This window comes from Phyllobates terribilis, unplaced genomic scaffold (assembly GCF_046119375.1).
Source record: "Phyllobates terribilis strain yellow unplaced genomic scaffold, ASM4611937v1 Scaffold_2__4_contigs__length_985480577, whole genome shotgun sequence".
Lineage (NCBI taxonomy): Eukaryota > Metazoa > Chordata > Amphibia > Anura > Dendrobatidae > Phyllobates > Phyllobates terribilis.
Genome location: NW_027362762.1, coordinates 153215787 through 153238541, shown reverse-complemented (window position 1 = coordinate 153238541; position 22755 = coordinate 153215787).

Genomic DNA, 22755 nt, shown 5'->3' with positions numbered 1-22755 from the left:
CCCATCTGAATTGGTGAATACCTTTTCGGTAACTGTGATATTTTTAAGAGGATTATTCATAAATACTATACATATTCATAATATATTTCAAACAGGACAAAACCATTAGAGAATTTTTATCTGACCAACCAAGGTTTGTGTATAGGAAGGCTCAAACTCTAGGCAAATTAATAGCACCAACAATTAAAAAAACAAGCACCAAAATAAAGATAAACAAGGCAAGTTTTCACCTTTTGTCTCAAAACATAAACTTTACACTATGTGGAAGGTGTTCATGCTGTAAACCAGGGATGGGGAACCTTTTCTCTGCCCGGTGCCATTTGAATATTTATTCCATCACTCGGGGGCCGTACAAAATTATCAACTTAAAATTTATCCCGCTATATTTGGTCAAATATTTAATTAACTGACGCCTAATATGATGGCTGGAGCTGCTTCTCTTTGGTGCGGCTGTGATGTTAGGTGGTACTGATGATGTTGCTACTCGTAACTGTTTTTCCAGATTTGCGTCCATCTGGAGCACAGGAGAATCTTTACAATGAATTTTGAAAATAACTCATAGTAGTAAGTTCTGAACACAGATGTATATTACACAACAAGTCTCCTACCAGTGGGAAATCACTGCTCATGTTACATTTATAAAACTCAAGCAGTGGGAGGTCTGCAGTATATACATCACATAGGAGACACTAAGACTGCTCTATATACATCACATACAGTGCCTACAAGTAGTATTCAACCCCCTGCAGATTTAGCTGGTTGACACATGCGGAATTAACTTGGCATTGTGACATTTGTACTGTAGATCAGCCAGGAAGTGGGAAATGCACTGCAGCAAATTTTGTTTTTTTTTTGTTTTTTTTGTTTTTTTTAAAACCTAAAAAGTTAATTCAGAGTGTCATTTATTATTCAACCCCTCAAACCACAAGAATTCTGTTTGGTCCCCGTAAAGTATTAAGAAGTAGTTCAGGCACCAAGAATAATGAGCTTCACATGTGTGGATTAAAGATCTCTTTTGCCAGCCTTTTCTGACTATTTAAGACCCTCCCCAAACTTGTGAACAGCACTCAGACATGGTCAACACGGGAAAGACAAAGGAGCATTCCAAGGCCATCAGAGACAAGATCGTGGAGGGTCACAAGGCTGGCAAGGGGTACAAAACCCTTTCCAAGGAGTTGGGCCTACCTGTCTCCACTGTTGGGAGCATCATCCGTAAGTGGAAGGCTTATGGAACTACTGTTAGCCTTCCACGGCCAGGACAGCCTTTGAAAGTGTCCTCCCGTGCCGAGGCCAGGCTTGTCCGAAGAGTCAAGGCTAACCCAAGGACAACAAGGAAGGAGCTCCGGGAAGATCTCATGGCAGTGGGGACATTGGTTTCAGTCAATACCATAAATAACGTACTCCACCGCAATGGTCTCCGTTCCAGACGAGCCCGTAAGGTACCTTGACTTTCAAAGCGTCATGTCAAGGCTCGTCTACAGTTTGCTCATGATCACTTGGAGGACTCTGAGACAGACTGGTTCAAGGTTCTATGGTCTGATGAGACCAAGATCGAGATATTTGGTGCCAACCACACACGTGACGTTTGGAGACTGGATGGCACTGCATATGACCCCAAGAATACCATCCCTACAGTCAAGCATGGTGGTGGCAGCATCATGCTGTGGGGCTGTTTCTCTGCCAAGGGGCCTGGCCATCTGGTCCGCATCCATGGGAAGATGGATAGCACGGCCTACCTGGAGATTTTGGCCAAGAACCTCCGCTCCTCCATCAAGGATCTTAAGATGGGTCGTAATTTCATCTTCCAACAAGACAATGACCCAAAGCACACAGCCAAGAAAACCAAGGCCTGGTTCAATAGGGAAAAAGTCAAGGTGTTGGAGCGGCCTAGTCAGTCTCCTGACCTTAACCCAATTGAAAACTTGTGGAAGGAGCTCAAGAATAAAGTCCACATGAGACACCCAAAGAACCTAGATAACTTGGAGAAGATCTGCATGGAGGAGTGGGCCAAGATAACTCCACAGACCTGTGCCGGCCTGATCAGGTCTTCTAAAAGACGATTATTAGCTGTAATTGCAAACAAGGGTTATTCCACAAAATATTAAACATAGGGGTTGTATAATAATTGACCCACACTTTTATGTTTAAAATTTAATAAAATTCAACTGAGCAACATAACTTTTTGGTTTGTAAGATTTATGCTTCTGTTCATAAAACCTACTCTCGTTTGCAGTTTGAAGGCTCTAACTTATTTGCATCTTATCAAACCAGCTAAATCTGCAGGAGGTTGAATACTACTTGTAGGCACTGTAGGAGACACTGGAGCACATACATCACAGGAAATGCTGAGGGCACATACAGCACCAGAGATGCCAGGGGCACATACATTACAGGAGGGAATGGGGGCCTATATACATCACAGCAGGGACTGGGGGCCTATATACATCACAGGAGGTACTGGGGCCTATATACATCACAGCTAGGGCAGGGGCTTGTCATTGGTTGGACTGGAGGCATTGACTCCACCCAAAAAGCACACCCTGACTTTATTCCACATACAGTAGCATTCAGGAGTGAATGCTGCGTGTGCAAGCACGCAGTGCCAATTAAAGAGCCAGCGGCCAGCGTTTTGCCGGCCAGAGCACTACAGTTCCCGGGAATCTGTCCGGGGGCCGGAGAAAACAGCAAAAGTTCCCCACCCCTGCTGTAAACAAACTCTGATGCAGAAAATTACCCCAAAAAAGTATTGGACTCCTTTGAAACGCATTGGTTTTTGACCGCATCGGAACTCCGTAGCCTGGAGTAAGTGACGTCACATGCCTCTTCAGTATGTGCATTGTGGTTCCTGGGACGCTGGAGTGTCCTGTGCCCCAAAAACACATCACTAGGGATCTACAGGGAGAAGCTTCTGACGCGCCCCCTGGGCCGTGGGGCACCCGGGACCGGACTTCAGGGCAATGCTGGGAGTAGTAGTGGCAACCCGGTCCTGTGGGTCAGGGTGGTCAGACCAGTGGCAGTCTTTTATAGGGTTTTTATGATTTAATGTCTGACTACGCCACCCGTGGATTGCGGTCAATAAGAACCGCCGCTGCTGAGCAGACCTCTGATGCTGATGTTGTGAGGTCAGCAGAGTGTAGTATAACTCCCCACGGGAGGAGTATAGCCTCAGGGTGGTGAGTGTGGATGATGGGAGTGATGGTGCATGAGCGCAGCAGGAACGACTCAGAGGCTTTGCAGTGCAGTTCAGGGTCTTTACTGATGATGATAAGGCAGACCCTCCCGGGAGTACTGGCTAGCATAAGAGGCCTGGTCAGTCTGTGAGCAAACTGGAGTTCCCCTGGCCAGGTGGAGTTGTAGGCCTCCCCGTCTATCTGCACTCTTCCTGGCTACCTTGCTGTAAGCGAGTGGAAGCAGCCCACGTCCCTGAGTGTACCGTGTGGTGCTCACCCGTATGGCTGGTGACTTGGGGCCTTCTGATAGCCCACGCTCCTCGATGGCGGTGCTGGTCCCTTGCTCGTGACTGAGCCTCCGAGCTTCTATGGCCAGAGGACCTGAAATCCCCTGCTGGCGGGTTTCTGCTGCTGGGTATATATCAGTCCCCACAGCCTCGGACTCCTGTGTCCGGTTCTTAGCGTCTTCTGCCAGGACGAACTCTGCTTAGCTCAAGTCCCTGGTCTTCAGCTCCTGCTCCTACAGAGCTCCTCGCTGTTACTTTCCTTGTGTCTGGAACTAACTCCAGGCTCTGACTGAACTAACCCCGCCCCAGATCCAGTTTATATAGGGCAGGTTCCTCCCCCATCGGGTCTGGGACAGGAGGTGTTGCATGTTTAAGGGCTCCTGACCAGGAAACCCCCCACTAGCTCTCAGACGTAATATTTCTATTACTGTGGTAACCAGACCCCTGGGGTGCCACATTCCCCCCTAGTGAAATTTAGTACTCCGGGACTAAACACATTTTTAAGAAAAACACAAATACAAGGGTATAAACAATAACAGGAAAAAGTACATTTTGTCTTGATGGTCACGGCATTTCTGTAACAGGGTGTCCATATCACCCAAGGTGAAGTTTTTAAGCAGAGTAGGGGACCTGTCCAAAGCAAACCCCAAACGTTGGCCCTGGGCGTGGCTGCAAGGCGAAGCTAACTACTTTGGACCACACGGGGCCACGCCAGACAGGTTTTTCTTCCGTGGCCGTCTTCGCAAGAAGCACCAAGTGCAACTATCTAAAATGTAGTTCCGGTTATTCAGCGTCCATAACCTGTCAGTCCAAATAAACCTGAAGGGTAACTAGAGAAACATAATTAATAAACAGGCAGCAAACATAAACCATTTTCAGCATTGGCAATTTACAGGCAAATTCACATTACATTCTAGATTCTCCAGCGAGCGGGCATCTGTCCTCTAGTGCTCCTGGTGGACCTACGTAACCCACTATCTGGTTCTGCACTACAGGGTGTAGGAGGTGTTGCGGGTAGGCCTGGCAGCTTTCTGCGTACTCTTTGGCTTACTAGGGGCACGGCAGGCTCACTACTAGCAGAGGGTTGATTCTCCTGGGCTGCTGGTATGGATTCTTCTGCCTCCTGGGCCGGCTGCTCTTCTGACACTACCTGTTCTTCTGTAGGCCCTTGAGGGGCTGGCTGGAGAAAGGTGAGGACGGGTACCACGACCGCGTTGTTAATTTGAGTCCAGGACCGGGGAAAGTCTCCGAGTACGGTACTGATCATTTCTTCCCTTTCCTCTGCGGGTTGAGGGTTCTCTTGATCTTCGTCAGGGCTTTGCGGCTGCTCGGGACACTTTTTCAGGTGGTCTCTGGAGACAATGGCGGTGGTCTCTCCTCCATCCTTACTGATTACACAGACTTTTGGATTATCATGACTTGAAGGCAGTACTGTGTACGGGTCCTTCTCCTACTGGTCGTCCAACTTGTGGAGCCGCCTCTTTCTCTTCAAGACCTGCTCTCCAGGTACCAGGGGAACAGCGGGAGCATGCTGGTTATAAGTCTTCTCTTGCCTTTCTCTTGCTTGAGACAGACTTCGCTCGACACTCTCCTGTACTTTCCGATACTGCTGCTGCCGTTCTGTATCCCAGTCTGCCTCTGGCGAGGTGTCCTCAGGTATCAGGACTCCCATATCCAGGTCAATAGGCAGCTTACCAGGTCTTGCTCTCATTAGGTAAGCCGGGGTACAGTTGGTGGAACCTACGGGGATGTGATTACACAAGTCCACCAGATCAGGCAGTTTTTCAGGCCACAGACTGCGTTCTTCCAGGGGCAACGTTTTTAGCAAGTCTATCACCATCTGGTTCATTTTCTCACATAGTCCGTTGGTCTGAGGGTGATAGGGCGTTGTTCTTATCTTCCTGCAGCCATACAGATTGCAGAACTCTTGGAAGACCTCCGCTTCGAAGGCTGGCCCTTGGTCAGTCAACACTTGCTCCGGATACCCGTGTGGATGGCAGAAGTGCTGCTGGAAGGCTCTAGCTGCTGTTTGAGCCGTTAAGTCTTTGACAGGGACCACCACCAGGAACCGGGAGTAGTGATCTACGATGGTGAGGGCGTAGACGTACCCAGATTTGCTTGGAGCCAGTTTCACATGGTCCAGGGCTACCAGTTCCAGTGGCTGCCTGGTGATGATGGGCTGCAGGGGAGTCTTCTGGCTGGCATGGTCTCTTCTTCTTAGGCTGCACGGGCCACAGTCTCTGCACCACCTCTCGATGGCCCCTCTCATGCCTACCCAGTAGAACCGTCCACGCAACAAGAACTCCAGCTTCTTCCATCTGAAGTGTCCTGCTCCGTCGTGGTATGCCTCCAGAACCATAGCCGCGTCTCGCTTTGGGACCACTACCTGCCAGGTCAGCTCATGTGTTCTAGAGTTGACCATTCTCCGGCACAGCTTCTCCTTGTAAAGAAACAGTTTACTTTTCTCCTTCCACAGTTGCTTGGTCTCCTCCGGAGTGTCTGGGTCAAGACGGGCATCAGCCTGTGTCAGAATTTCCTTCACCAGACGGACTGCGGGATCACTGTCTTGTGTCTCCGCCCAGCTGTAGTGGGGTAAGGGATTGAACGTAGCAGAGCGCCTGTCCCTTAGACGGTGGGAATACAGGGTAATCCCTTGACGGTGGAACGCAGGGAGTTCGACTTCTTCCAGCTCTTCTGGATCTTCCCCTACGTCCGGAAAGTTTGGCATTCTGGACAGGCCATCCGCGTTGGCATTTGAGCATCCCGCCCGGTATTTGATGGTGAATTCATAGTTGGACAGGCGGGCCATCCATCTCTGCTCCAGGGCACCAAGCCTTGCAGTGTCCAGGTGTGTCAACGGGTTGTTATCCGTGTACACGGTGAACTTGGAAGAGGCAAGGTAATGCTTGAAACGTTCGGTCACTGCCCACACCACTGCCAGGAACTCTAGCTTGAATGAGCTATAATTCTCAGGGTTTCTCTCTGTGGGCCGTAGTTTTCGGCTGGCGTAAGCGATTACCCTTTGTTTCCCCAGCTGGATCTGGGACAGTACGGCTCCTAGCCCAATGTTGCTCCCGTCCGTGTGGAGGATAAAGGGCTGGCCGTAGTCAGGGTACACCAGGATTTCTTCCCCGTGAGGGCCATCTTCAGCTGGCGGAAGGACTCCTCTTCCAGCTTTTCCCACCTGAAGGGCGGCTTCTGGTTTTTGGCCTTCCTGGATTGACCTATCAGGAGGTCCTGCATAGGAGCTGCCATTTTGGCGAAACCGGGAATGAATCTTCGGTAGTAGCCTACCAACCCGAGGAACTGCCGCACTTCCTTTATGCTGGAGGGTCTTGGTCAGTCTTTAATCACGGTGATCTTATCGGGGTCGGGAGCCACTCCGTCAGCACTCACCACGTGTCCCAGATACTGTACCTTTGGTTTCAGCAGGTGACACTTGGAGGGTTTCACCTTTAGGCCGTAGCTTGCCAGGGCGTCAAACACTTCTGCCAGGTGTTTCAGATGGTCCTCGTAGGTTTTGGAATAAACGATGACATCGTCCAGGTATAACAGGACCGTCTCGAAATTCCGGTGTCCCAGACAGCATTCCATCAACCGCTGGAAGGTTCCTGGTGCGTTGCAGAGCCCGAACGGCATACAGTTGAATTCGCTGAGACCCATCGGGGTGGTGAATGCAGTCTTCTCTAGAGATGAGCATTGTTCTACTCGAACTGTTCGCCAATCTCAAATTCGAGCTGTTTTGGGCGGTGTTCGAGCCGTTCGGCGAACACGAACGATTTGAGAAAAATTCGGCTGTTCGAGGTTATGTTCGATAACTGTTCGTGCACCAAAATCATAACTGGATTTTTTCTCAGTAATGATGAAAATTAATGTTAATACGCAGTTTGAGTGTACAGCGGGGTGGGGGGAGGGGCAGGGGATGGATCTCTGCAGGAATAATGAAGAGCTCCATTTTTTTTTCTCTTTCCCGCATTTACAGTGGGGAGGTGCAATCTGTCAGCCTATCAGCAGCGCACACACGGAGCGAAGTGCTTTTTTTCACACAAGCAAGGGCATGTGTCATTGGCAGTGTATGTCACATGTCCTTGCCCTATAAGACCAAGCCATTTTCCCCGTCGCCACCATTTTCTCACTGCTGCAGCTGCGTGTTAGACGGCACCGCTGTTGCTGTGTGCGCTATACCTTGTTAATTTCAAGCCAATATTCGCACAAATCTACAGATAGCTTGGGAGTAGGGAATAGTTGTGATTGCAGTCCTTTTAAAGGACTAGGTTACAGCATTTCCTACGACTTTTATCAGGCAGGTCTGTGCTCTTAAATAGATAGGTTGTGGGAGTAAAGACTAATTGTAATTGGAGTCCTTTTCAGGACTAGGTTACATCAGTTCCTATCAGTTTTTGCCAGGCAGGTCTGTGCCAGTGCTGTGCAAGTTTTTTTCACAGCATTTGGCTGAATCTAGCAAAGCTAATCCTTTTTGGCCTATTGCAGAGTGTGTTAGTCAGTGGAGTAGCCTATCTGTGTTGCAAGATATACCACCTGTGTATAGAATACCAATTTTTTTACTGCACCTAGTGAAGTAAAATCTTTTGGGCATAGCATCATTCTATTAGTCCATCTATACTGACCTCCATCAGGTTGCAAATTGAATATAATTTTTTTCTGCATCTAGCTCTGAAAAAATATTTGGCCTTCTAGCAGTGTGTGGGACTTTCTCTATTAGTCCATCTATACTGACCTCCATCAGGTTGCAAACTGAATATAATTTTTTTCTGCATCTAGCTCTGAAAAAATATTTGGCCTTCTAGCAGTGTGTGGGACTTTCTCTATTAGTCCATCTATACTGACCTCCATCAGGTTTCAAACTGAATATAATTTTTATCTGCATCTAGCTCTGAAAAAATATTTGGACTTCTAGCAGTGTGTGGGACTTGTTCTATTACTCCACCTCCATCAGGTTGCAAATTGAATATAATTTTTTTCTGCATCTAGCTCTGAAAAAATATTGGGCTTCTAGCAGTGTGTGGGACTTGTTGTATTAATCCATATATACTGACCTCCATCAGGTTGCAAACTGAATATATTTTTTTCTGCATCTACCTCTGAAAAAATATTGGGCTTCTAGCTGTGTGTGGGAATTGTTCTATTAATCCATCTATACAGACCTCCATCAGGTTGCAAACTGAATATAATTTTTTTCTGCATCTAGCTCTGAAAAAATATTTGGCCTTCTAGCAGTGTGTGGGACTTTCTCTATTAGTCCATCTATACTGACCTCCATCAGGTTGCAAACTGAATATAATTTTTTTCTGCATCTAGCTCTGAAAAAATATTTGGCCTTCTAGCAGTGTGTGGGACTTTCTCTATTAGTCCATCTATACTGACCTCCATCAGGTTGCAAACTGAATATAATTTTTTTCTGCATCTAGCTCTGAAAAAATATTTGGCCTTCTAGCAGTGTGTGGGACTTTCTCTATTAGTCCATCTATACTGACCTCCATCAGGTTGCAAACTGAATATAATTTTTATCTGCATCTAGCTCTGAAAATATATTTGGCCTTCTAGCAGTGTGTGGGACTTGTTCTATTACTCCATCTATACTGATCTCCATCAGGTTGCAAATTGAATATAATTTTTTTCTGCATCTAGCTCTAAAAAATATTGGGCTTCTAGCTGTGTGTGGGACTTGTTGTATTAGTCCATCTATACTGACCTCCATCAGGTTGCAAACTGAATATATTTTTTCTGCATCTACCTCTGAAAAAATATTGGGCTTCTAGCTGTGTGTGGGACTTGTTCTATTAATCCATCTATACAGACCTCCATCAGGTTGCAAACTGAATATAATTTTTTTCTCCATCTAACCCAGCCAATAGTTTTGGCCTAATACCACAGTTTGGCCACTCAGCTCTGCTCGGTTCCCATCCATTGTTTTTTTGTGCAAACAATTCCAGAGTTGTGAATTAGTTAACCACCAAAATGAGTGGAAAAAGGCCTGCTGCTGGTGGAAAGGGGAATAGGCGTGTTGGGAAGGGGAAAAAAGGTTGTGTCCGTGGGGTAGGTGTTAAAGCAACAGTAACATCTGCAGAAGAAAGACCATCTTCCAGCCAAACTAAAATGTCTACTTCTTTTAGCGGACAATGTGATAAGATCCCTTTCTTACGGCCACGCCAATCGCTACAAATTCCAGATGAGGCACAAAAACAGCAGGTGCTGTATCAAGTGCTCCTTTAAGTGGGCTCTCCTCCACATCAACTTCAACATCACAAATACTCCAGTCCTCAAAGGTGTCACCCCAATCGCACTTGCTTTCTCACAGCTCCCAAATCTCGAGCTGCCCGTCTGAGTATGAGGTAGAACAGATGGTTGAGTCTGCAGAGCTGTTTACTCATACTATAGCCTGGGAATCAGAGGTCGACTCCAGCGCTTCTGTGAATCCAGACGAGGAAATGATCTGCACTGATGCCCAGAATCTTTATGAGTCGGATCCAGGACCAGACGCAGAAGGTTCTGACCATAATGTAGACCCTCATTCCCAAACTGTAACTCCTGTTGGTGGAGACAATGAGGAAGACGATGATGAGACTCAAATACCTGATTGGAGCGACAACTTTAGTTTTTTGTCAGGGCAGGAACAGGTTGGCTCTGAGGACGACGGGTGTGATAACGCACAGGGTGATGATGATGAGGTTGGAGATCCCACTTACTGTCAACTCACAGTCAGCCAAGAGATGAGGTCAGCAGAGGAGGTGGAGGAAGATGCTAGTGACGACGAGGTCAGGTTGCGCCTTCCTGGACAGAGACGTAGTACTGGAAGCACGTCAACAACTGCATCCTCAAATACAACTCTGCCTCTCACCACAAGTCGTGGTGGCTCTTCAGTTCGCATGGGTGCTAAGCCTTGCATAGCCTGGGCATTTTTTCAGATTGATAAAGATGACCCAACTCGTGTTATCTGTAACATTTGTCAGCAAAAGCTAAGTAGAGGCCAAAAAATACATAGTTTGAGTACTTCATGCATGAACCGGCACATGGACATGAAGCATAAGTTGCAGTGGGAAGCTCAGTGTGCTACAATGCAGCCTAGCCGGCCGGGCCAACCACCGTCTGCCATATCTTGTGCATCCGCGGCCTCTTCATCCTCTGTGACTGGGGGGACAGCAGTCACACCTGTTTTGGGGCGCAGACCTGCCACCTCTTTACCCGCAACAGCCAGCGTGATTGGAAGGTCATCATTTTCTTTGGAGGTGGTAACACCAGCTGGTGTTGAGCGCTGTCCGACATCGATAGCACCACCTTTGGATCAAGGCAACCTAACATGTCCGCTTGCATCTTCCTCACAGACCGGCAGTTTGCCGGGGACACCCTTATCAATCCCGTCTAAGCACAATAGCCAGCCCTCGGTCCCTCAGATGTGGACAAGTAAAAGACCATTTCCTCCTAGCCTTGAGAAAGCTAAGAGGTTGAATTTCACCATCTGCAAGCTCTTGGCTACAGAAATGCTGCCTTTCCGCCTGGTGGACACAGAGGATTTTCGAGACCTTATGTCCGTCGCAGTGCCCCAGTACCAGATGCCCAGTCGGCACTACTTCTCAAAGAAAGGTGTGCCTGCGCTCCACCAGCATGTCGCACACAACATCACCGCTACTTTGAGAAACACTGTGTGTGACAGGGTGCATTTCACCACAGACACTTGGACGAGTAGGCATGGACAGGGGCGTTACATGTCGCTGACTGAGCACTGGGTAACTATGGTGACAGCAGGACAAGGGGCTGCTGTCCAAGTCTTGCCGTCCCCACGAGTTGTGCGTCAATCCTCTTTATGTCAAAGTTCCTCCACTGCTTCTGCCTCCTCAACCTCCTCTCGGTCTTCCACCTGCACCCAAAGCCTGTCTGGTCATGCCACAAGCTTTCTAACTGCGCAGAAGGGATCCTGCACACCTCCTTACTATGCTGGCAGTAGGGCTCAACGTCATCAGGCGGTTTTTACTTTGAAATGTCTGGGAAATGTGAGTTACACAGCTGAGGAGTTGTGGTCAGCTCTGGAGAACCAATTTCATGAATGGTTGTCTCCACTGGACCTGAAACCAGGGAAGGCCGTGTGCGACAATGCTGCAAACCTGGGTGCGGCCCTTCGCCGGGGCAATGTCACACATGTGCCTTGTATGGCTCACGTGTTGCACCTGGTTGTCCAGCAATTTTTAGCCCACTATCCCAGACTAGATGGCCTTCTGCAGAGGGTACGGTCGCTGTGTGCTCACTTCCGCCGTTCGCATCCCGCAGCTCAGCGACTTACATCTCTACAGAAGTCGTTGGGCCTGCCACTTCACCGGCTAAAATGCGATGTGCCTACCCGGTGGAATTCAACTCTGCACATGTTGCAGCGACTGTGGCAGCACCGACAAGCCCTGGTGCAATACGTTCTGACGTATAGCCTGGGCCAACGAGATCCAGACGTGGGGCAAATCACGCTGGAGGAGTGGTCTCAGATCAGGGACCTATGCACCCTTCTGCACAGTTTTGAAATGGCGACGAAGATGTTTAGTGCTGACGATGCCATTATCAGCATGACTATTCCGGTGATTTACATGCTGGAGCACATGTTAAACAGAATTCGGAGTCAGGTGGTGGCACAAGAGGAGGTGGAGGAAGTAGAGGAGGAGGAGTTGTATGCGGAAGGGCTAACATCTGCAAGGTCCAGACGGTCGGCAGCACCAAGGCGGCAGGCATGTGAGGGTGGGGGAGATGGTTTTACCAGGGCGCATGGTAGCAGCCAAACTAGTGAGGAAGGTGCAGGAGCCCAGGAAGAAGTGGAGGACGAACTGATGGAAGACTCATCAGATGAGGGAGACCTTGATCACATTTCTGTTGTGCGAGGTTGGGGGGAGAGGACAGAGGAAGGAAGCATGATTGTTACCTCGCCACCAACACAACAGGGACTTGGTGCTCCTGGATGCGCAACACACATGAGTGCCTTCTTGCTGCACTACCTGCAACATGACCCTCGAATTGGGAGAATTAGAAATAATCCTGACTACTGGGTTGCCACACTGTTAGATCCCCGGTACAAAAGTAAATTTGCAGAAATTATTCCTGCCATAGAAAGGGATGCACGCATGCAGGAGTATCAGCAGAGACTGTTGCAGAATCTTACATGTGCTTTTCCACAAAACACCAGTGGTGCACGTAGTGAATCTCACAGTTCCAACTTGCCAACCGTGGGACCGTCAAGTGTTCAGCACTCAAACCGTAACAGAACCACAGTATCTGCTGGTAACATCAATTTTGCGCAATCATTTCACCACTTTTTTAGCCCATCCTTTGCAAGGCCACAGGAGACAAGAAGTCTGACACATAGTCAACGCCTAGAGACGATGGTACAGGAGTATCTCCAAGTAAACATTGAAGCCATGACAGTGTCACTGGACCCTTGCTCTTTTTGGGCTTCCAATCTGGATAAATGGCCGGAGCTAGCCACTTACTCCTTGGAGATCTTGTCATGCCCCGCAGCCAGCGTTCTGTCTGAACGTGTGTTCAGCGCTGCTGGTGGTGTGCTGACAGATGAGCGCACGCGGCTCTCCACTGATAATGTAGACAGACTCACGTTCATAAAGATGAACAAATCATGGATCCGAAACGACTTTTCTACCCCTGTGTCATCCTGGGGAGAGTAAAAGATGGATGATTGGTTAAAATCACCCTACCAACCGTTTTAAGCTTTCAAATTACTAATCACGTTTATCTGTATCTTGGCTGGAAAATAATTTGGGCTTTGTAGCAGTGTGCAGCACTGATTCTATTAGGCCATCTATAATAAGCTCCACCAGATTTAAAATTACTAATCATGTTTATCTGTATCTTGGCTGGAAAATAATTTGGGCTTTGTAGCAGTGTGCAGCACTGATCCTATTAGGCCATCTATACTAAGCTCCACCAGATTTAAAATTAATAATAATTTTTAGCTGCATCTAGCCCGGAAAATAATTTTGGGGCTCCGAGATGCGCAAGACACATAAGTGCCTTCTTGCTGCACTACCTGCAACATGACCCTCATATTGTCAGAATTCGAAGTAATCATGACTACTGGGTTGCCACACTCTTAGATCCGCCAAACTTTTCGATCAACCTTTTCATTTTAATAAAGACCAAAAAAATGGTCATTTTTGAAATTATAAGCATTAGCAGGTTATTAGAAACTGAAATCAAACAGTTTTCAACTCAAAACTTTATTCTAGGTGATGTTACATTTTCACATAGGACCCCTTGTTCGAAAGGAGCTTCTGAACTCTCTCGTCCATTGAGTTTGTCAGGTTTTGGATGGTTTCTGCTTCAATTGTTTTGCATGAGGATAGAATACCCTCCCAGAGCTGTTGCTTAGATGTGAACTGCCTCCCGCCATCATAGACACTCCTTTTGATGATGCTCCAGAGGTTCTGAATGGGGTAGAGGTCAGGGGAGCATGGGGGTCACACCATAAGTTTGTCCCCTTTTATGCCCATATCAGCCAGAGATGCAGATATTTTATGTGCAGCATGAGATGGTGCATTATCATGCAAAAAAATGATCTTGCTGTGAAATACACGGTTCTTCTTCTTGAACCATGGCAGGAAGTGCTGTTTGAGAAAATCCACATACATTATGGAGTTCATCTTTAGCGCCTTCAGGGATCCTAAAGGGGCCGACAATCTCTCTCCCCATGATTCCAGCCCAAAACATTACTCCACCTCCTCCTTGTTGGCGCTGTAGCCGTGTTTGCGTGGGGTGTCCATCAACCAGCCATCCTCCACTCCATCCATCTGGACCATCGAGCGCTGCACGGCACTCATCCGTGAACAAAACAGTTTTGAAATCAGTCTTCATGTAATGTTTGGCCCACTGGAGCCGTTTCTGCTTGTGTGAAGTGGATAGAGGAGGTCGACAGGATGGCGTATGCACAGCAGCAAACCTCTGAAGGACCCTGCATCTTGTTGTTCGGGGGACGTTGGAGGCACCAGCAGCTTCAAAAACTTGTCTGCTGCTATGACAAGGCCTTTTTGCCGCTGCTCTTTTAACCTGACGTAATTGCTTGTAGGAAAGAGTCCTCAATTTGCCTTATCAGCACGCACACGTGTGTACTGTGAATCAGCTACATACTTCTTGATTGCCAAGACACTTCATCCTGATCATCGCACAATGTTGATTGTAGTCATGCCTTGACCTAAACACTCCACAATTTGTTGCTTCTCAGCAGCCGACACATCCTTTTCTTTCCCATTTTGGCAGAAAATGTAGGCTGCTTAATAATGTGAGACAGCCTTCTTAAGTAGTCTTGCCTTTCATTGGACACACCTGCCAAACTAATTAGCACAGGTGTCTGCAATTGCTTACAGTGATATAAAGAGCCCTGACACACATCACCATCAATGAGTTTAAGTGACAAACAAACAAATTCTTCCCTTATCACTCCTAAACACTTTTTGCATAATAATTTGGAACACAGTGTACAGTCATGGCCAAAAGTTTTGAGAATGACACCAAAATTATATTTTCACATGATCTGCTGGCCTCTGGTTTTCATTAGTGTTTGTCTGATGTTTATATCACATACAGAAATATAATTGCAATGATATTATGAGTACCAATAGGTTATATTGACAGTTAGAATGAGTTAATGCAGCAAGTCAATATTTGCAGTGTTGCCCCTTCTTCTTCAAGACCTCTGTAATTCTCCCTGGCATGCTCTCAATCAACTTTTGGACCAAATCCTGACTGATAGCAGTCCATTCTTGCATAATCAATGCTTGCATTTTGCCAGAATTTGTTGGTTTTTGTTTGTCCACCCCTTTCTTGATGATTGACCACAAGTTCTCAATGGGATTAAGATCTGGGGAGTTTCCAGGCCATGGACCCAAAATCTCTATGTTTTGTTCCATGAGCCATTTAGTTATCACCTTTGCTTTATGGCAAGGTGCTCCATCATGCTGCAAAAGGCATTGTTGGGCGCCAAACTGCTCTTGGACGGTTGGAAGAAGTTGCTCTTGGAGGACATTCTGGTACCATTCTTTATTCATGGCTGTGTTTTTAGGCAAGACTGTGAGTGAGCCAATTCCCTTGGCTGAGAAGCAACCCCACACATGAATGGTTTCAGGATGCTTTACAGTTGGCATGAGACAAGACTGGTGGTAGCGCTCACCTCTTCTTCTCCGAATAAGCTGTTTTCCAGATGTCCCAAACAATCGAAAAGGGGATTCATCAGAGAAAATGACTTTGCCCCAGTCCTCAGCAGTCCACTCCCTGTACCTTTTGCAGAATATCAGTCGGTCCCTGATGTTTTTTCTAGAGAGAAGTGGCTTCTTTGCTGCCCTCCTTGAAACCAGCCCTTGCTCAAAGAGTCTCCGCCTCACAGTGCGTGCAGAAGCACTCACACCAGCCTGCTGCCATTCCTGAGCAAGCTCGGCACTGCTGGTAGTCCGATCCCGCAGCTGAAACAGTTTTAAGATACGGTCCTGGCGCTTGCTGGTCTTTCTTGGGCGCCCTGGAGCCTTTTTGACAACAATGGAAGCTCTCTCCTTGAAGTTCTTGATGATGCGATAGATTGTTGACTGAGGTGCAATCTTTGTAGCTGCGATACTCTTCCCTGTTAGGCCATTTTTGTGCAGTGCAATGATGGCTGCACGTGTTTCTTTAGAGATAACCATGGTTAACTGAAGAGAAACAATGATACCAAGAACCAGCCTCCTTTTAAAGTGTCCAGTGATGTCATTCTTACTTAATCATGACTGATTGATCGCCAGCCCTGTCCTCATCAACACCCACACCTGTGTTAATGGATCAATCACTAAAACGATGTTAGCAGCTCCTTTTAAGGCAGGACTGCAATGATGTTGAAATGTGTTTTGGGGTTAAAGTTCATTTTCTGGGCAAATATTGACTTTGCAAGTACAGTAATTGCTGTTCAGCTGATCACTCTTTGACATTCAGGAGTATATGCTAATTGCCATTACAAAAAATGAAGCAGTAAACTTTGGAAAAATTACTATTTGTCTCATTCTCAATACTTTTGGCCATGACTGTACATGTGCTTTTCCACAAAACACCAGTGGTTCACGTAGTGAATCTTACAGTTCTAACTTGCCAACCGTGGTCTGTATGGAGTTGTTCAATAAAGGGCCCAAAATTAAGATAACATAGATGGGAGAGGTCTCTATGAATAGGAATTCCTAAGTATTTGATACCCTGTGAGGGCCAGGCAAAGGGAAAGTTGGACTGGATGGAATCCTATATGGATTTGGGGAGGGAGACATCGAGGGCCTCAGACTTCGCTGCATTGATTTTAAAATTTGACCATGTAACAAAGTGATCTATTTCAGCCATAACAGCATGGATGGATATATGTGATTGAGTGATATATACTAGGACATCATCAGCATATAGAGAGCACTTGTACTCGGTGCCTCCCACCTCAATCCACCTAATATTGGGGTTATGGCGAATTGATGAGAGCAGGTGCTCCGTCACTAGGATGTATAAGAGAGGGGACAGAGAACATTCGTGCCTTGTCCCATTGGTGATTGTGAAAGGTGATAAAAATGTTCTGACGCGCCCCCTGGGCCTTGGGACACCCGGAGCCGGACCCTTTTTGGTGGATGCTGGTGGTTGTAGTCTCCGTGGCGGCGACCCGGTTCCGTGGCTCAGGGCGGTCAAACCAGTGGCGGAACTATTTATGTGGTTTTGATGTTTAAATGTCCGACTACGCCACCCGTGGATTGCGGTCAGAGTGAAGCGCAGCTCCAGGGCAGACCGCTGAGGCTGGTGTTGTGGGTGCAGCAGAGCGTAGCATAACTCCCCACGGGAGGAGTATAGCCTCAGGGCAGTGTATGCGGAGGATGGGGGTGATGGTGCAGGGCAGCAGCAGTAACGACACGGAGTCAGTGATGCAGTCCAGGGCCTTTACTCACAGTTCTTATTATCCAGACCACGTCTGCAGGTAACGGCTGCCCACGTCGTACTGTGCTCACCAGGTGAGGGGCTCAGACAACTCCCAGATAACTTTGGAGCGCTTCACAGGACCCCCTTTGTGTGTCCTTTGTCTGGCCTTTCTTACCAACCCTTCTGTCCGGCTGCCTTGGGCCTCCTCTTGGTAAACTTGGCGCCAGTTTCCCTGACCCTATGTGGTGCCTTCCTAGCGGGTGTAGCGAGGGGCTGCGCCACATAAAATGTCACAGCCTCCGGTTTCTAGCTGAGGGTCGTTTCCTGCCTCCACTAGTTTCGGGGACCGGTCTCCCCCTTTGGCCTGACCCCTACACGCAGGTGGATTCGGGCGTGCGGTGGCGACTCGCCCGTCCGCACCCCTGGGATCCCTTCATTCCTCGTTCCTGGAGCCTTCTCCGCTCCTCTTCCTTCCTTCTCCCTCTTCCAGGCCTGGGCCTCTGTTACTAGGCCCGCCTCCGGAGCAGAGCTCATGCAGAGCCCCTGCTCCCTGCCACTTCTGCTCAGACTTCTCTGCACTGAACTAATATGGTGCCCACCTTTTATACTCCCTTCTCAATGCACCCAGGAACTGCTTCCTCCCTGCTCCTGCAGTACAGGGTTCCCCTTCCTCAGTGTTCCCTCCCCCCACTCCAGCCAGGGACAGGGACTGTCGTGCCCATCTCAGGGGCATATTGGTCGCCCTGCCCCACGGCAATGTGGTGTAATGCATGCAGGTGTCGGGTCCTGATCCACACTCCATCCTTACCTGAGAGTGAGATATCACACCTCTGGGTGAGGTGCAATACCTCTGTAGCATCCGAGCCCTCAGGGTAATACAGTTCCATTTATCTTCAGCCTAGGTGACGTATTGCGATACAGGGCCGTGATTTTGGCTATAAAAGGGTCCCCTAGACCCCTACCCCAAGCTTTTTAAGAGAATCATATATGGCGTGCCAGGAGACTCTATGGAATGCTTTCTCAGCATCCAACGAGAGTATCTAATTACAAATTTTTAACTGCATCTAGCCCAGGAAATACTTTGTGCCTAGTAGCAGTGTCTGCTAGTCAGCGGATTATCCCGGCTGTTAAGCAAGCTACACCACCTGTAGTTTTGACACTTAATTTTTTCAAAGGAAATGCTTCGGGACCACGGGATACTCAGTGAAGAGCATAAGGAGGCACCCCAAGGCATAGGGGCTGGGACTGGCAGTAGGATGCCTTGCGGTGGACAGCCGAGCTCGATCCTTATAAAAGCTTTTTAACTGCAGCAGCTTTAGTGGACGCTACTGGAGCTGGAATTACGCGGCTGCTGGCATGAGACTTGCCCTCCAATAGATCCTTGTAAATGGATTTAAAGTGTATTCATTCAAATTAGAGAGACAATTTAAATTAAAAAGCTTAGAGCTGCCTCCACCACAGGGGGGCTCGCTCGACCCACCAGCGGACAGGCACCAGTATTGGGAGAGGGGGGCTGGCCGTCAGGGTTCACCGCGGCTCTGGCACAAACCCGGCGACACGGAGGTGGCACGGGCAGGAGCGGACTGAACGTGTTGGCTTCTCACTTTTTGGATTTTAGAAGGGCATGACATGCCTATATCTGTGTCTCCCCCTCCTTTTACTCCTCCACCTCTTTTCTTTTCGCATGACTATATGTACTTGTCACTTTTCCATGTGTTAGTTATGTCTTCAGAGCAGTTTGTCAGCTTTTGGACACCTTTGAAGGTGTTTTCTATGTGTTTCTATGTGTTTTTGTTTGCCTGCCATTGGTTTTAACGGTGTTCGAAGGTGTTCGACGAACAGTTCGGCGAACACACGGGTGTTCGACGAACCGAACCGAACTCGAACACTACGGGGTTGGCTCAACACTAGTCTTCTCCTTGTCTGCCTCTGCTACATGAACCTGCCAGTACCCGCTAGTAAGATCCAAAGTGGAGAAGAAGTTAGCAGATTTTAATGCAGCTAAAGATTCTTCTATTCTAGGTAACGGGTACGCATCTTTGTGTGTGATACGGTTGACCTTTCTGTAGTCTACACACATTCTCATTGTGTTGTCCTTCTTTTTCACTAGAACTAGTGGAGCTGCCCAGGGGCTACAGCTGTCCCTGATTACCCCAGCCTCCTTCATGTCCCGCAGCATCCCCTTTGCATGCTGATAGTGTGCAGGGGGTACAGGTCGGTATCTTTCCTTTATGGGTGGATGGTCTCCTGTGGGGATGTGATGTTCTACCCCCTTTACTCGCCCGAAGTCTAGCGGGTGTTTACTAAAGACTCTTTCGTACTCCTGAACCACCCGGTAGACTCCCTGTTTTCGGTGTGAGGGAGTGGAGTCAGTACCCAAATGCAGTTGCTGACACCAGTCCTCCATTTGTTTCTTAGAGCCATTACCTTCCTCTGGTTTACATGGAGGCAAGGGTTCTACGGCCTTTACAGAATTTTGGTTTATGGTGAACAATTTGGCTAGCGTGGCATACCGGGGCAGGTATACTTCTCTCTCCCCGATATTTATGATGCGGACAGATACCCTCCCATGGCGTACATCGACCACCCCCTGTGCTGTCAAAATGGTGGGCCTACTGTCTGAGTAAACGGGTTCCACCATTGCTTGGTAGTCTCTACCTCTTAGACCAATAGCTGCCCGGCACCAGATCATCATCTCACTTTTCGGGGGCATGGCAATAGGGAACGGGTCACACATTCTCACGCTACCAATCTCACCACCAGATAGTTCCACTTGTTGCCGTTTCATCAGTGCCCGGATCTCTTTTTGGAGAACACGCTGCTGGCTGGAACTGGCGTTCTTGGCAACCTGCTGTAAAATGAGAATTATCTCTGCAAGACAATTTTCAATCACGTTAGTTCCCAAGGTTATTTTAGGGTGACTCTCATGATGGTCAATGTCCACAATGATCAGTCCTTGTGCCGCCAGTTCGACTTTACCGATTTTAATGGTCACCTATTTGAATCCCACCTGCGGCACGGGCTGACCATTGCTGGCGATGATACTCAGCTCGTCATCTGGGTAGCGGGTTATGTCCGAGTCATTCCAGTACCGCTTAAAGAGCACGTACGGGATGGTAGTTACCTGTGACCCGGTGTCTAGTAGGGCACTCATTGGAATGCCATCCAGTACCACAGCCAAGACTGGACATCCCCCTACATATTTATCACGCCAGTTTGAGGGGCCTGATGATCTTATGCCTGGGGGTTGGCCCTCTGCCCCAGGATGTGCCCGTTTAAATGACAGTACCTTGCCATATGTCCGGGTTGATTGCAGCGGCGGCAGATGGGTTGTCCGTCCTCGTTGTATCTGTCGCTGGGTCTTCCTCTGGACGTTGCGATCCTCCTCTGTTGGCGCCACGGGACGTCCTCCGGTCCGGACGCCAGCTGGATCTTTCCTGGAGGAGAGACCTGTAAAGACTGCACAGTTCTGGTTAGCGCTGCTACGCTTTTAGTCAGCTCTTGGACCTGATAGTGCAGGTCTATAGCCGGGTTGTTGTCCAAAGCCTGCGCACCTGCTCCTACAGACTCTGTAGACAAGGGCACCGCCTCCTGATGATAGGTAATAGCCGGGCGCCGGTGGGTTACAGCACTACCCGATGCCGGTTCTCGGAGCACCCTGATGGCCCTGTCTTTGAACTTTGCAAAGTCTAAACCAGGGTTCTGCAAGGCCATTGCACGTAACTGGGTTCGGTGGGCATTGGACAACAGACCCTCAATGAATTGCTCAGTTAACAGTTCATCTGCATTCCGCACACTGTCAGGGTCTTCCTGTTTAATGGCTCCCAGGGCCTCTTGCAAACTCAAAGCATAGTCTCTTATACTGTCTTGGGCCCGCTGCTTGCACCCATAAAATCTCATTTTGATCTCGGCTGAGGTGCGGGTATCAAAAGTGTCCTTCAGACGGGCCAAGATCTCCTTTACGGTCTCCTTGTCCCAGACTGACCAGGACTTTACTTCACGCTGGGCTGCGCCAGTTAACTGGCCTATCAATATGCTCACTTTCTGTTCCTCCGTCAGGGGGTATACTTTAAATATGCTGTACAGTCTCTCTTTAAAGTCGCTTAGGGTATGCGACTCCCCTGAGTATTGGGGCAGCCAGGCCGCTCCGGGGATGTAAGGCATTGGAAATGGCATCACCGCTGCTGCAGCGGCGCTGGTGGTAGAAGGTCCCTCCGCATCCATCATCTTCCTCCCCCCTAGTTAAGTGTGGCCTACCTTCCGTCGATCCTCTTCCGTAGGCCGCGGCTCCGCTGGTGCTGCTCCAGGCGAGGACCTTGCGTCGCGTCCTGGTGACATCAGCGTCGGTCTCTCTCCTTCCAGGACCTTGTGCAGCGTCGGTGCGTAGGGCAGGGCTTCAGGTCTCGCGCGGTTTGGACGTCCACGCCCCTCTTCTTCCCGCGCGGCATCCTGAAGATGGCGTCCGATGGCGGGAAAACGGCTGAAGACGGCGGGAAACGACTGAAGATGGCGGGAGACAGCTGAAGATGGCGGGAAATGGCTCCGGATGGCGGGAAACTTCACTCAGGTAAGTACAAAGTCTTTTTCAGGCACGCAATACCCGTTTGTGGCGGGTTGGTCACAATCCTGCCGACTACGCCAAAAAGCTGACGCGCCCCCTGGGCCGTGGGGCACCCGGGACTGGACTTCAGGGCAATGCTGGGAGTAGTAGTGGCGACCCGGTCCCGTGGCTCAGGGTTGTCAGACCAGTGGCAGTCTTTTATAGGGTTTTTATGATTTAATGTCTGACTACGCCACCCGTGGATTGCGGTCAATAAGAACCGCCGCTGCTGAGCAGACCTCTGAGGCTGATGTTGTGAGGCAGCAGAGTGTAGTATAACTCCCACGGGAGGAGTATAGCCTCAGGGTGGTGAGTGTGGATGATGGGAGTGATGGAACGACTCAGAGGCTTTGCAGTGCAGTTCAGGGTCTTTACTGATGATGATAAGGCAGACCCTCCCGGGAGTACTGGCTAGCATAAGAGGCCTGGTCAGTCTGTGAGCAAACTGGAGTTCCCCTGGCCAGGTGGAGTTGTAGGCCTCCCCGTCTATCTGCACTCTTCCTGGCTACCTTGCTGTAAGCGAGTGGAAGTAGCCCACGTCCCTGAGTGTACCGTGTGGTGCTCACCCATATGGCTGGTGACTTGGGGCCTTCTGATAGCCCCCGCTCCTCGATGGCGGTGCTGGTCCCTTGCTCGTGACTGAGCCTCCGGGCTTCTATGGCCAGAGGACCTGAAATCCCCTGCTGGCGGGTTTCTGCTGCTGGGTATATATCAGTCCCCACAGCCTCGGACTCCTGTGTCCGGTTCTTAGCGTCTTCTGCCAGGACGAACTCTGCTTAGCTCAAGTCCC